The sequence below is a fragment of the Neofelis nebulosa genome, chromosome 1 (genome assembly GCF_028018385.1).
Source record: "Neofelis nebulosa isolate mNeoNeb1 chromosome 1, mNeoNeb1.pri, whole genome shotgun sequence".
Lineage (NCBI taxonomy): Eukaryota > Metazoa > Chordata > Mammalia > Carnivora > Felidae > Neofelis > Neofelis nebulosa.
Window position 1 is genome coordinate 223,052,879 of NC_080782.1, and position 15,410 is coordinate 223,068,288.

The 15,410-nt window shown below is 44.0% G+C and overlaps 2 long non-coding RNA genes across 2 annotated transcripts in view; both read left to right on the top strand.

Moving 5' to 3' along the window:
- Window positions 1–9,409, top strand: part of LOC131486118 (uncharacterized) — a 204,889-nt gene extending 195,480 nt beyond the window's left edge. Inside the window, exon 3 of the long non-coding RNA XR_009249192.1 lies at window positions 9,221–9,409. This is a non-coding gene — a long non-coding RNA (uncharacterized LOC131486118). The remainder of the gene's footprint in view (window positions 1–9,220) is intronic.
- A 4,168-nt stretch (window positions 9,410–13,577) lies between these two features.
- Window positions 13,578–15,410, top strand: part of LOC131486135 (uncharacterized) — a 111,373-nt gene continuing 109,540 nt past the window's right edge. Inside the window, exon 1 of the long non-coding RNA XR_009249197.1 lies at window positions 13,578–13,769. This is a non-coding gene — a long non-coding RNA (uncharacterized LOC131486135). The remainder of the gene's footprint in view (window positions 13,770–15,410) is intronic.

Genomic DNA, 15,410 nt, shown 5'->3' on the forward strand with positions numbered 1-15,410 from the left:
TCCTCAGCTGAGAAACAGCTTGGGGGAGGAGGTTCTCTTTTATAATCGCACTATAGACTGCAGAGTTTGACACAAGCTGCCTGGCTGTAGACTAGCTTAGAAGAGAAGGAAGGGACATTATGGTGTACTTTCTGGGTTCACTGGTATTTCATTACCAAAGACATAAAATGAAATAACCCACTGGACAGCTTGTCCCGCTTGGTCATCTTCTCCCTTTTATTTCTTGGATCTCAATTTCTTTTTATCAAAGCAGAAAATAAAAGACTGACTTTCAACCACCTCTGTTTGCTGGGTGTTAACATAGTTCCTTCTGCTGCAGGCAGCTTGGTTTCTTTACGACTTAATTGCCACAAAATGTTTCAGTCCAGAGCCCTACATTTTCCAACGCATCCTTTTGTGTTTCGTGTTTTCCTGCTTCTTTTCTGCCTTCAGGAAAGAAGCAAGAGGACAACTCGCTTGTCTCCATCACTCCAGAGAAGTCTGGGTGGACTGGGGAGGCAGCCTCCCACCCCGCACCCTCCACCGCCATCGCCAGACTTGGCCACTCCTGGCCTGGGAGCAGCCAGGCTTCAAAGAGAAACCACTACTTCCTCCCCCAGCCCCAGCGCCAGCTTCACAGGCAGCTGGGCCGCTGATTAAACATGGAAGTTTCACTTCGGGCTACTTTCAACATTTGCATTATTCCAAAAGTTATTTTCAGGTATCCCATAAGGGATTTTCGGACCCCAGTACATGTGTGGTTTTGAGACTTTTCTTCATAGCCGCAACACCCAAAGGTCCAAAATAACGTTTGAATACAATCCTTTCAGTGACCCCTGTGCTCCCTGGATGGGACCCAGGGCAGTGTTGAGAATCTCAGGCAGCCCACCAAGCTGCACCAATAGTGACTTCTGGACTCGTGACTTGTCGAAGTGTCAGGTTATTATGTTCTGGTGGAGAGGAAATCAAAAGGGGTCTAAGGTGACCAGTCTCAGACTCAGATTTGGTCTGAGGTTTGGCCGGGATCAAAACTTAAAAATGGTCAGTGTCCTGATCTTTCTTTTTCTTCCCTTGCTGTCTCAGAGCAATGATCACATAAAAATACCCCGAGTTTATTTCCTGTGAAATAGTTGCAGTTTACCTTTGAGCTGATGAGCATCTGTACTTAAAGGACCATAAAAACTAGAAGAGTTTACAAGATGCCGTGAGCTGGCACAATGTGGCAGGAGAGGAGAAAGCACTCAGGACGACTAAATATTTTACAGCACCCACAATTTTAGATTGTAACTGCTTGAACAGATAACTGCCCTTCTCTCTCCGGCTCCCTTCTCCTCTCCCTTCCCGTTCCTTTGGCTTGCTTTCTTTCTGCCATGTTTTTTTTTTTTTTTCTTTTCCCTCTCACTCAAAATTAACTTTTTGCATTTAATTCTGACTGCTTCCTCCAAGAGTTAATTTGTTAGGTAACTATTAAACATTTTATAGAATTCTCTGAGCTTGCCATAATCATTTTCTTGGCTGACCATCTAGAGTCATTCCATGCCATGGGACAGTTGGAACTGGAAAGACAGGAATTTTTGTGTGGGTTGAGTTGGGTTACACCTGCTATTAAAAAGCCAGTCTTTGTGAACACAGAAACAAAAACAAATAAAATACAAGATAGTAACCAGCCAGCCTTACTAAGCTGCATGCCTCCTTCTCTCTACCGTTGTCATTTTTGTGTGTGTTTGATTTGTCTGGGTTTTAGAAGTGATACCTCAATTTACAGCCTCCATAATCCTCAATGAATTAGTTTATGGTGAAACAAATCATACCAAGAAGGACTCCTAAGTCAGAGAGAATGATCTCTTTTGACTCTAAGGAGCATTTGATTTTAACAGCAGTTTGTTTCAAGGGGGTGCTCTTTCCCCCCCCCCCCAAGGAAATGCTCATTTTAACAGTGGAAGGTATGATGGAAGAAAAAAAAAATGTTTCTAGGCATTGTTGGTTTTTGGTTTTAGTATTGGGTTGAGTGTTAGGGCTAGGCAAATGTTTTTTTGCAAATGAATGAATTTTCTCAATTTTTATAATGCTGAAAACTGAATGACCAGATGGTACAGTGCTCTGGCTGTGGGCATTAGGTAAGGCATTGAAGGACACTGCCTGCCAGAGGCAGGCACCGTTGTCCTCCGACTTGATGAAGGACTTAGACTTTATTTTATTTTATTTATTTTTAGAGATTTTTTAAAAGTTTATTTATTTTGAGAGGAAGAGAGAGAATGAGCAGGGGAGGGGCAGAGAGAGTGGGAGACAGAGAATCCCAAGCCCCGATGTAGGGCTCAAACTCAGGAACGTGAGTTCATGAACTGAGCCAGAATGAAGAGTCAGTTGCTTAACTGACTGAGCCACCCAGGTACCCTAAGACTTGGATTTTAAAATGCAGTTGGGTTTCATATTCTGTCTTCATCGTCATTCCGTGGCCTCATGTCAATCTACCATAAAAATTAGAAGTATCTGTCAGGAAAAATGGAAGAAAGAAAAAAGTAAAGACAGAATTGCTCTATTGAGAAGTTAAATCAAGTTTGAGGGAGCAAAAATGTGTTGTATGTATGGGGCAAAGCTACACGAGGGCTCTCATGTTCTGCTGGAGGGTGTAGACCAGCCATGAGGAAGTCACAAGAAAAAGAGTCTTCATACTTTTTGCAGGAGGCCTAGTTTTCCAAGGGCCTGACACAGAAGCGTGTGGACAGTTGAGAAAAGCAGCAAATTCAGCCGTCAGAAAGCTAGCTCCAGTGTTCAGTGAACATTGTTGAACCTTTTCTCATTTAACTCTTAAGTAGGGGGTAAGGGAAGTTAAAAGGGGTGGTGGTAGGGAGCCCTCTTAGTTTTTATTCAAAAATTTCAGTTGTGCAGACTCAATAACTTCTCACCACATGCAGCGTGGTGGCTCTGGTTAATAATACTGTATTACCACTTGAAACTTGCTAAGAGGGCAAAATGTAAGTGTCCTCACCATAAAAAAAAAAAAGAAAAAGAAAAAGGTCACGATGTAGGGTGATGGAATATTTACCAGCTAGATTAGGGTGATCATTTCATAATGTGTCACGTATATCAGAACATCAAGTTGTACACCTTAGCAAGAGACAAATTTTATATAACAAACAAAAACAAAAAACTCATTGCCGACCTAAAAATTGCATAGATTTTCTTGCATATTGTCTTCTAAAAATGTCCTACTGTTTCATCTTGCATTAAAGCTTATGATCCATTTGAATACATTTTTATAAAATGTGGCGGGGGGGAAAGACGTGTGATTTTAAATGAAGGACAAATCCTTTAAAAAAGGGCAGATAGTTCTTTGTAGCTGTGGGGGGTTTCTCTACATTGGGCTTTGGCCAGCACACCTCAGCCTCAGCTCCTGCTGGATTTTCCGGACATGACAGGATGGGCCGCTCAGGCAGCCACCTCTGCCCCGTTACTTGATTGTTTCCACCATGTGGGCTCATGTCCAGCATAGCTAGGTTGCTGGTTGGTGTCATATGGTAGGTTAAGTCACAATCTAGCACTTCTGATGGTCCCCTAGACTCCACCTTTTGGCTTTGCTCTGGTGGGAGTCAATCCCTTGCCGTATAACACACATCTTTTTTGGTGAGCCCAACTCTGGAATGTTTAAAAATTATTTTGTATTGTGGAAAAAAAAAAAACTCCGCATAACATAAAATTTACCCTCTGACCATTTCTAAGTGTATATAGTTCAGTAATGTCAAGCACATTCTCATTGTTGCATAACCAATCGCCAGAACTTTTCCATCTTGCAAAACTAAAACTCTATACCCATTAACCAACAACTCCCCATCCCCCCGCTTCTTCCAGCCCCTGGTAACCACCATTCTACTTCCTATTTCTAGGAATTTGACTATTCTAGATAACTCATACAAGTGGAGTCACAAAATATTTATCTTTCGTGACTGACTTATTTCATGGAGCATATCCTCAAGGTTCATCCATTCTATAGCATATGTCAGAATTTCCTTCCTTTTTCCATTTTTTTAAATTTTTAGTGTTTACCTATTTTTGAGACAGAGAAAGACAGCATGAGTGGAGGAGGGGAAGAGAAAGGGAGGGAGACACAGAATCCGAAGCAGGCTCCAGGCTCCGAGTTGTCAGCACAGAGCCCGACATGGAGCCTGAACTCACGAACTGTGAGATCATGACCTGAGCTGAAGTTGGACGCTCAACCAACTGAGGTACCCAGGCGCCCCAGAATTTCTTTCCTTTTAAAGGCTGAATAATATTTCATTGTGTGTGTATGCCACATTTTATTCCATTCGCTTCTCAGTGGACACTTGGCTTGCTTTCACCTCCAACTCTGTATTTCTTAGGATTCAACAGTTTGAGTGGCAATGCTGTTCTATTTAAATTTCTACAAAACTCTGTCCCAAGGCCTTAGTTGTCTTACTACATGAGACATCTTTTCCCCCAAAGCTCTTTACTGATATTAAGAAAGTATCAACTTGAAATAAGGCAAAAGGGTAACTGTATGTTCTTTCCCTGTCTTACTGGAACATTTTCTAACAGGCCCACCCAAGGATCAACTGATTCATGGAGGGAAGGTGCCTTATCCAACAAACTCTTTGCTATTGATAAAGGCTCAGACTCTGTGAAGTGACGTGTTTATTGGTAGAACTTTGTTGGGTAGTGATGCAATGCAGGTGCTTTTGATCTAATTGAAGAGATGACCCTACAGGTTGTACTTTTATTGCTGTGTGTGACATTACCCAGTGTTCTATGTAATCTAGTAATCTCATTTGGATATCTCTTCTTCAGTTTTCTTATATATTCAGTTCCTCAAATGCTTTTTGCATCAACCCCACCATTCTGCTTGCTTTCACGTTGATGAATTAAATAAATCCTTGCCACATGCTCATGTTATGTTTACATGCGAGCCGTATTTATGACTTCAAAAGATTACACTTTGAATTTCTCTCCTGCCAGAACAGCCAGTGTAAATTACCACATTTCTTCATTTCAGTGAAGTTTTTGTTGCCAAGCCATAGAGAAGCCTGATTGTGTCAGAAACGTAAGCACGAGCTGTATATTAGGATAAGGTAGAAAACAGCTTCCTGCTAAATATACGTATAGCATGATTTTCTTTTCTTTGCTTCTCTTCCGTCTTCTTTTTTTTTTTTTTTTTTAAGAAAACTGGTCAACAATGCAACAATGCATTTACCCTGTAAGTGTGTCCGAGCATTTTAATCTACTATGAGGGCAAGGTACATTTCCATGTTGACACATGTAGAACGGCTAGGCTTCTGTCCATCACAACTGAAGTCTGCAACCTGAGCCACGAGTCTGGGAAGGCCTCAAGGTGGGTTTCCCAAAAGTCAGAGTGGGAAGGCTGGCTAAGCTCACAGGTTGCAGGAAAGATTATAAAATAAATAACAAGCTAAGTTTCCATAAACTCTGCATTCCCATAGCCACCTGCAGCCAAACCTCCCTCCTTTGGAGATGTGCCCCTTTCTTGCAAAGGGTTTACTATTGTGGCTTTACTCTGCACTGGCAAAGTGCTAGTGACTGTGGAAAGCAAGCCAGAGACACAACCGACCCCTCTTGCTTTCTACCTGTGTGTGTGTTGTTGTTGTTATTGTTGCACGGTACAGCCACGGAGCGTGGGATTTTAAGTATTCCAGAGATCAGTTTATTTGGCATTTAGTGAGGATTAAGTGGCTCATTTTAAGAATGTGTCTCTAAAGATCAGGGACTTACTCTCAAGGACGGAGGTAATATCTTAGTTGACTTCCTTTGTAATATCTGATACCTAGAAGAGAGACCAGCCTGAATTAATCAGAGCTTTATTGAATTCTGTAGGTTTTGTTTCTTCTTTTGCGCCACGCAAGAGAGAATACGAAGATAAGTGGTAATTTCGAGACTAAAAGGAGGATTAGAAAAGCAAATTAGGTCTTTTTAGTGAGTACTTTCAAGGCTATAGTAAACTGTGTTAAAAGTCTCCCATACAGCTTAATCATTGTCACATTGCAAACTCTTCTTTGATAAAAAGAAAAACTTTAAACTACTGCCTTCCTCAGTTTTCTCTGTCTATGTGTGGGAGCTACCCTCTGGGAGATGGTCTGTTTGAATGTGACTCTAAATTATTCAGTCAGCTGGTGTTCCACTCTAATTTGGTGGCCCTTTGGCTAGATGGAAAAGGTTGATGGTCTCACCCAAGGACTACGAAGATAACTCCCTTGCATTGTGACTTTACTCTGTGGAGTCAAAGGGATGACAAACGAAGAAATTTCTCCGCTGAAGCACATGAGGCTAATGTCTGTTTCTGGGAACTCTTTCTTAATCCTGGTTGTAGAATTTTATGAACCTCCACTTTCCTTGTGATACGTGTGTTTTAGGGTCGTTTCAGTCTTTAAGCAAAATTAGTACCTAGGGTTTTTTTTGTTTTGTTTTGTTTTTTGGTGGTGGTGTTTTTAATTCTTACTCTGATATCATAATATTTCAGGAATAACCACAAGTGATTCTGTAATTCTTCCAGACGTTTTAGTTTAAACCTGAACAAACCATGGTCAGTATCAATAAATGTTTATTGAGTGTCAGCTGGGTAGGAGCCTTGTCTCTGGCATCTGAACAAGTCTGTTTCAAGTGGTTTGGATTTCCAAGATGTTCCGTTACCTGGGTTGGGAGTCTGAGATTTCCAAAGAGATCTGCATTGTTTCCTAAGTTTTAAAATTAAAGTCCCAATTTTTAAAGACATTCTCTGTAAGACAGGAGTTCTTAGCAGTTTTCATTTATTAACTGCTTACCATGAGCTAGAAACTGTGGTTAGTCAAGTGTTTCACAAGCATTTCCGAATTTTAATCCCCACACCAACCCACTGAGTTGAGGGATGACCCTCATGATCCCCATTTTAGAGATGAGAACACTGAGTCTCAGTGAGAACATGCCATTTGTTCCAGGCCGCATAACAAGCTCGGAAACGAATCTGAGTCCAGTTCTGTCTGATTCCATGGCCTCACTGCTATATCATGTCGTTTGTTTTTTGATTGCCTCTTGCCAGTTCTCATTCAGTGCCATGATATTTCAGGACTTATGCATCACTTGGTTATACATTTTAAACCTGAGGAAACCAGCCCTGCATCGGCGAATGTTTACCGAGTGTGGACTAACTCTATCCTTAACATTTTACATGGCCTTTTGCGTGGTGTGGATTTCCAAATATTTCATTAACCGTCAGACATGTTTCTGACAGAGACTTTAATAGTGAAACTTATTTGAAATTCCCAATTATCTAGGATATTTTGTTTAAAGATGAGAACAGCCAGCAGTTTTAATTCCTTAAGTGTTGGAACATTTGGAAAAGAGAAACCCCAAATCAGCTTGCTAACAAATGGCTTAGTGAATGAATCGGCAGGATTGTGCTCTATGGTTCTTTTGGGATGTTGTCTATGTGTCCCCACAATCTGGGTGTACTGTGATGAGTTGCCCTGCTGAGAAACCAGACTTGAAAGGATAAACAGGGTCGACAGAATAAACAGAGTAAACCCTGAGCATGGGGGGTGGGGGCGTTGCAAGCCAGCGTCCTTTTGCTGCCTTAAGTCACATGCCCGGCCTTTTGGGAATGCGCCCAAAGCTTTCCCTTTATGAACTGGTGGAAACAACTTAACCCAGCCAATTTGTTGGATTTCTCATTGACTAGAGCAGCAGACCTGGGGGAACCTAGAAAGCTGGGCGTTGCACAGTGAACAAAACAAACACATGCACATGCCCATGCTGCAGAGAGGAAGGGGGTGTCACACAACACAGCGCTTCTCTATTTCTCTCTCTCTCTCTCTCTCTCTCTCTCTCTCTCTCTCTCTCTCACACACACACACACACACACACACACAGGATTAGCTAGAAAAGAAATGGATTTATTGTTGATCATTATGGCTGACGCCTCAATTAATGGAACATTTGTCTAAAAAGCTTCCATTCAGGGCGTCTGGGTGGCTCAGTCGGTGAAGCATCCAACTTCAGCTCAGGTCACGATCTCATGGTTCGTGACTTTGAGCCCCGCGTCTGGCTCTTTGCTGACAGCTCGGAGCCTGGAGCCTGCTTCAGATTCACCGTTTCCCTCTCTCTCTGCCCCTCCCCTGCTAGTGCTCTGTCTCTCTCTGTCAAAAATAATACACATTAAAAAAAAAATAAATGAAAAGCTTCCTTTTGATATTTGTCAAGTGATCTCCTCTGAGGAGCTTTAAAGGCACATACCAGTCCATGAGAACTGAGCAATTCGTCATCAAATGAATAAGTTGGGTTAAGGATTGGCAAGAAAGAAATATTGAAGAGGGAGCTGAGAAAAGTGGTGGAAAGCAAATGGAAGAATGAACCTTGTGTGCCAGCGGTAGGGTCACTTAGCAGCGGGAAAAACAACAGGAGAGCTCTCTCTATAGGAGAGCTCCCGGTTTGGACCCCCGAGGGACCTGGGCAAGTCTCCTTGCTGAGAGGAGAGGAGCTGTCATCTGGGAGTAAGTGCTTATGCCTTAAAAGCCCTTGTCAGTGTAGCCCTGTGCTATGAGCCCGGTCCAGGTAATTCAAGAAAATTGTAGAAGTTGCATCATTTGTGTAGCCTAAGAGCTGCATTTGGGAGCCTAGTCGGCAATGTCCCAGAGGTGGGCATGAGGGAGAAGAGAGAGGCGGTGGTCGGTGACAAGGACACATGTGTCTCCTGGGCTGCTTTGAAGATCACCCACCGTGCCACCCGCCCCCGGCCGTGGGCCACCAGTGTGCACTTGTAACATGAGCTCAGACAGATCTGTTGACCCCCAGGACAGCTGCAGCTTGAGTTAATAGAACATAATTCAGCCCCTCAGCGATGCTTTCCTAGAAATCCAACAACGAATTCTCCGTGGATTCAGTCCAGGAATTCCCTTCCTATCTGAGAGAGCAAAAGTGCATCCTCTGGCATTTGTTCATTTGCAGCCGTTGGATGAAACCTCAGTGACCCATGTCTCTGCTTTTCTTTTTCTCCCTGTCCCACGTACCCCTCCAGGGTCTTCTTAGAGGGTTGTGAGATGTAGTGGGGCTACCCTTCCATGGTTAGGATTCTCAGCAGTAGGACTTTCCCTTGTGGTGTATGGAAGAGAGCCCCATTTCTAGTCACCAAGAAACAGAGGTACAGCTGAGACACGGTGACACTTGAAAGTCAAGGTTTTGAGGCAGAGGATGGAACATTGAGTTGAGACCTGGCTGACTCAGGATCTTTTTTCCTTCTTAGGTGAACACGTTCTTTTGATCACATCTCCTGAACAAGCATGAGACTTTCCAGGTGACATTTCTCTTCTTGGCCCAGAATACAGAGTACGGTACTACTAACCAGAGCCCCTGGACTGAGGAAAGCGTTCTCCTGCACAGAGCCCAAGGAAACGGAGAGGGGCAACAGAGGAGGAACTGTACTTTGTGTCTTTGAAAGGTAGTCTCGTAATTTCCCCTGCATTCTTTTCCCCTTAAGAATGTGCTCTGCTCCCGAAGCTGAGCCTCCCTGTTGCATTTGAAGTCATTAATTCCTTTTGCCTTGATGATAGCCTTGGAGAAGTTCTCCTGCTGGACATAGATGCATTTCACATTATGAAAAGAGTGCTCCAGAAGGCCACAGAATGGCCAGGGCTCTATTTATTTACTTTAGAGGTGGTGGCAGCTGAGGAAGAAGGTTCAAAAGAGACAAAGTTGTGCATGAATTATGATGTGATATGTTCAGCTTTTAGCTCGCCACTGGGCAGACCTTCAAAGTTAGTTTTCAATGGGCTTTTCTCAGGGGGCCACACCATCCTCTTCCAAATGTGAGTTTGAGGATGCTTCCCATCTTACATCACTCACAAATAACTGCCAGAGGAACCAGAAACAAAAACTATACAATTTACAGTTCCCCCGCTTTGATGTAAGGTGGGGTGGGGGGTGCCAAGCAAAGGCTTCTGAGTAGAATGTGGTTGGATTGCCTCAGAAAGCAAAGTCTTAAAGAGAGCAAGCTGCATTAGTGAATTAAAAATGTTAGAAAGCCTTTACTCAGATTCAGTTGAGCTTGATTTGGGTCAAGGTGGGGGAGGGGAAGAGGAACGAAACCCAACAGCCTGTGCCAAGGATTTGCTGAGCATTTTTTTTTTTTTAATGCTGACGGGCATTAAATTAAGTAACAACTGAAGATTACACAAGAGTAAACACTGCTGCTAATGTTTGACTAAAAGCTAACTGAGGGCTCTAAGTGACTCCAGTTAATTTACACATCATGCCAATAACAGCCCCAGGGGACTGTGGGGGGGAGGGTGCGCTGCTCAAGGTGGGGGAGACTTTTATAGCCACAAGCCACGTTTTTAAATTTAGAAAAAGAAAACTAGAGCTGAAGGAGCTGCTTTAGAGACTCCAGGGAAGGAGAGACAGAAAAAGAGAGAAAGGGGAATTGTATGTCTGTGCCTGCTGGGCTTGGGTTTAAAAAAAGGGGGGGAGGGAACGTGTAACTTTTAAATAACTCTTCTAGGAGGAGGGAGTGTGCTAGGATCAAAGAGTTAACTGTTCCTGTGGGACAGGAGTCTTAATAAATTCTGGACTGTGCCAAGGGTTCCATCCATCCCAAATGAAGGAGCGTAAATTCCCCCGTGAGATCAAATAAAATTGATTTAACTTTGCAACGTTTAGCTTCAAGTTAACATTTAAGTGTACAGCAGATGATGTTAAAATTATAGTCCCTCTTCAGCACAACCTCTTTTGATACAGTTTTAAATGCTTTTAAAATGGGATGTGTCGTTTATTTAGTAACATAGCAGTTGATATCCTTAGATTGGGATTTCATCATGCACTTTAATTTTCTAGGGCATTGGGGATGACCATAATTGCTGAACAATTCAATGGAGTGGAATGGACTAAGTCAGCACTTTTTATTGCATTTTTCCACATAATATCTGAAATCTTCTTTCTCATTGCAGTGTGTTTATGAAAGCAAGGCATTTAACCCTCACATTTCCTGGGCTTGAATAATTTTCTTAATAAGGCATAAAACGTTTGCAAATTTGCATGTCATTGCGAAGGAGGTAACTCTGTTTAGCATGTCGGGGATCAGGTCCTCTTGTCTGGTGCTTGACAACCTTCAGGGGATCCTTAAGGAGAGCCAGTGTTTCCAAAGACCCTCTTTCTTCTCAAGTTTTTGTCTTCTCTCAGGCAAAGGCAAAACATCTGCTGTGCTAGGCCAGTCTTAAGTTTAGTCTTGGAGTCTCAAAAACGAACAGTGGAAAGGTCTGGATAACATTGATGTTTCTGGGTTTGCCCAGATGAAACTTTAAAAATCCTAAAAGCCACCAAAATTTCTGCTCTTTCCCTTGATTGTCCTGGATTATTAGGCTGGAGAAATGGAATGGGTGGCTATGTTCCAGTGCTATTGAATGTTGTGTGAACTTACTGATACCAGCCTTTTGACTCTGGCAGCCTATTCTGATTTCTAGCATTCTCCGGGGACCCTCCCAACATGTCAGAAACCAAGCACCCTGTCTGCAGGGTCAGCCCCGATGCTAGAGAAGCTAGAAGAAAAAAAAAAAAAATCATGCTGTCTCATCCCTTCCGCCCTGTTAGTTGACTCACTCTGTGACTTTTATTGCCAGATCCAAAACTTGATGGCCGACCTGACTAAGGTCACCAGCCCCACACAGCTATTTAAAAAATTGAAATCACTTGGCATTTTCAGTTCTTGCCATTTGCGAGTTTTTTCGAACATTCTGATGAGCAGTTCTCAAAAATGTATTGCCTCCAAATAGGAAGGTGGGCCAAACCACAGCAAAATTGAAAGTGGCACTTCAAGTGACTGGAATTAGTCGACACTGGTGTGGCAGCTGGTATCCACCATACCTGATGTTAAAACCAGAGACGAGGGGTCTCCCATGTCTTCTGGGCCAGTTTGTTATGCAACCTTAAGGAATGTCTAAGGGGGAGGGGTGGGTTTTCACGTATGGAGAGGTTTTGAAATGTGAACAGCTAACTCGCTGTAATTCATAAAAAGTTGGCCATGAGTCAGTGACTGTAGATATTGTCACATTGTGTGAACAAACAGCCTGATAGTAATGATGTGGCATTTCCTGTCCTTGTCTTCAGTAGACGACACGATGTCAGGTGGCAGTTGTCTGCTGTTTTAGCTCTTCTCCTTGAACCTGAAAAGGGAAACTGATGTAATTTCTTGAAACTCTGAATCGCAAAGCTGGGGAATGGCGAATGGTACGGTAATAACAGGAAGAGCTGAAATTTATCGTGAATCTACTCTGCGCACTGCTCTGAGCAACAACCCTGTGAGGAAGGTACTATTGTTCTCTCACTGCGAAGTTTAGGAAGTGAGGCACGGGAAGATAAGCCAAGTGTCCATGGTCGACCAGCAGTTGGTGGAGGAAGAGGCTGGGTCTAGCCATAGCTGTCTTCATCCAGTCTTGGGCTCCGCCAGGGGGAGGAGAAGTCATCACTGCATTCCCGGGCATCCAGACACATTAGACACCACACACTGGAGTCGGGGGAGAGAGATTGGATTTCTTGAAGCCACGTCAAACCCCAGTCTCTATTATGCCTTAAAAAAAAAAAAAATCCATCTCTTCCCATCTCTTTTTGCAATTTAGAACACACACTTCAGTTTTTAAGAACAGATTATTTGAGGGGTGCTTGGGTGACTCAGTTGGTTCAGCGTCCAACTCTTGATTTCGGCGCAGGTTCTGATCTCATTGTTCGTGGGACCGAGCTCCATGCTGATAGTGCGGAGCCTGCTTGGGATTGTCTCTCTCCCCCTTTCTCTGCCTCTCTCCTGCTTGTGCTCTCTCTCACTCTCTCAAAATAAATTCATAAACTTTAAAAAAAAAGAATAGATTATTTTATTGGAAAAGCATAATAGCCACACTGAGCTTACCACACATCAGAAATTATTTAAAGTACTTTACATTTATTATTCATTTTATTCTCAACTGTATGAAGTGGATAGTATTTTTATCACCATTTTACAGATGAGCAAACTGAAGCAAAGATAGGTCATGTCACTCATTTAAAGTTGCCTAGTTAAGGGGATGCAGAGATAGACGCACACCCAGGCAGTCTGGTCCCATGGCCCATGGTCTTGACACTACTTATCTCTGTCTCCAATGAGCTGAGGGCTATTCAATGAGATTCAAGCTTCAGGAAAATAATTTGGGCTGGGTTCTATCACAGCTGATAGTGGAATTGGCCGTTTCGTCACTACTGTGAGCAGCACTGTCTGTGTTCCCTCTGCTGTTACAGCAGCACATTCCAGGACGGACCCCAGGGGGAGGGTCTGCGAAGGCCTGAGTTACCCCCCAGCAGCTGAGACTGGGTGATTTCTAACTCTTACTTCTCTATGCCCTGGTTCTCTTGCCTCAGAACCAAGGCCTGACAACAATGGCCTCTTTTATTTGTGGTGTTTTCCAAAGCAATCTCGCACGCATTTCCTCATGTGATAGGAGTCTCACCAAGGTTCTGTGGGGGTGTGATTGTGCAAGAACCGTCTTCAAGAATTGTGAAGCTAAAAGGGCGGGACACAAAACCTGGTTTTTTGATTCTAAGCCAAAACACGTTTAAACCATATCCCTAATTCTGTCTCCGGTAGAGACAACATCTAGGAACAAGTTTCCCTGTCATGTTGCAGTTTCTGTGGTAGATTGTGACCCCTTTTTCTTACAGCAGGTCTGTATGCAGCGGTCCGACCGGCCACGGGAACTGGCTGAAGACCACTCACGTGTTCACGCTGTATTCTGTGCTCGGATCCACCTGTCATGGTGGACACCTTACAGCAACAGGTGAGGATATCAGAACTAGTTACGTTTAAGAGCTCAGGTTGGAGCCGGAGCCCCCCGGCAGGGCAGCAAGGGCAACCAACGGTACAGAGAAGAATGATTAAAATGAGCTGGACTTTGGCTTCCGCAGAGAAATGTTGTTTCTTCTTAGAGCAGAGAAATTAACCAGACCTGTTGATAGTGAGTGGGGGCAGGTCTCCCATACTCCCCCTTCTCCTCCACTCCCTGGGGTTTGGGAGCCCAGGGAGGCTTGGATAGATGGCCTACGTCATCAGGACTGCTTGCAGCCCACAAGGATCTAGTTAGCTAGAGTCTGGATACCAGAACCCCAGCTCAGAATTTCAGAACTGTCTGGGAAGTTTCCACAGATCCGAATCTGTGACCTGGAAACAGGCTTTTACCACATATCCTCCAGTAATGTGACCGGCCAGCTTGTAAAGTGACCCTAAGGAAAGCTCAAATCCTCTGCTTCAACCAGGCGGAGGGAAGGAGTGAGCGGAAGAAAAGCGAGGAACCTGGAAAGAAAAAGGCCCCAAAAGACGTGTGAAAGGAAAGCTCACAAAGCACCTTTTTAAGAAGGCTTTAAGCTGGAGTTGACAGGCAAGGCACCAGCAGACACATATGGGCAGGTTAATGTCCCTAAAATCAAGCAGGAGCCAGTAATAACAGGGTCAGGCAAATAGAAAGTTACAGCTGGTAAGGAAGTCTGTGCAGTACAGCATGGGATGTAGCAATTATTCTGCGTATAAGGCCTGGCTCCCCAGCTCTGGGCACAGACACTGGGGCCAGAGATAGGTTCTGCTTCTCATAAAGCATCGTCTTCCCTCTGGGACAGTTCCTTGGAGAGTTAGGAGGGCTTTACAGTAAAGTCAAACATTATCTATACTTACTGGGTCCTGGAGGCCAGGTTAGAAGCTGCATGCCTGGTTATTGCCTGCAGCCGGGATGGTCTCTGTTGGCTGGATGGAGCAGGGACCGTTTATACGTGCGCCGTGAGCCCTGACCTAGCACTTGGGTGGCATTTGCGAGCTACAGCGGTGATTGCTGCTGTGACTGGGGCCCCGACTTCAGATCTGTTTGTTATCGCTTACCTTCCTCTGGTGGTTTGGGTAGGCGCTACTTTGGGGGAACAAACTAAATATGACAAGTTTCTGAGCTTGGCAGTAGCTGCCGATCGCTTGCCTGTCTGTTGCAGGGCTCTTTCTTTCTCTAAAGTAGTAGAATGTTGGCTTCTGTTTCACTGGTTTCTATTTCTGTAAAAAAACATTTCAGGACTGCTTTCCTCATCGTTCCTACTAAAAATTAACGTTCCCTTCCTTTCTGCCCTGGAAGGGCTGACCCATATTCACCCGATCTGTTCCCTCCTCGCCCGCTGCCAGCACCAGGCGGGTTACCGCCATCAGATGTTCCGCCCTGGCCAGCACATGTTTTTAAATGACTGTGCAGTACCCGTGGTTATAAAAACAAATGGACCTAGACAAGGTCCCAGCAGGCCACGGGGATACACCCACGTTCTCCATCCCTGCTGAGCTGGGCTCTCGCTTTGAGTCTTCTCCTAGTCAGAACTCTAGATGCCCTCATTCGTGCGACTGTTTTGGTAGTCGCAAGGCTTGATGGGGCTCCTAGACGTGAAATGTACACAGA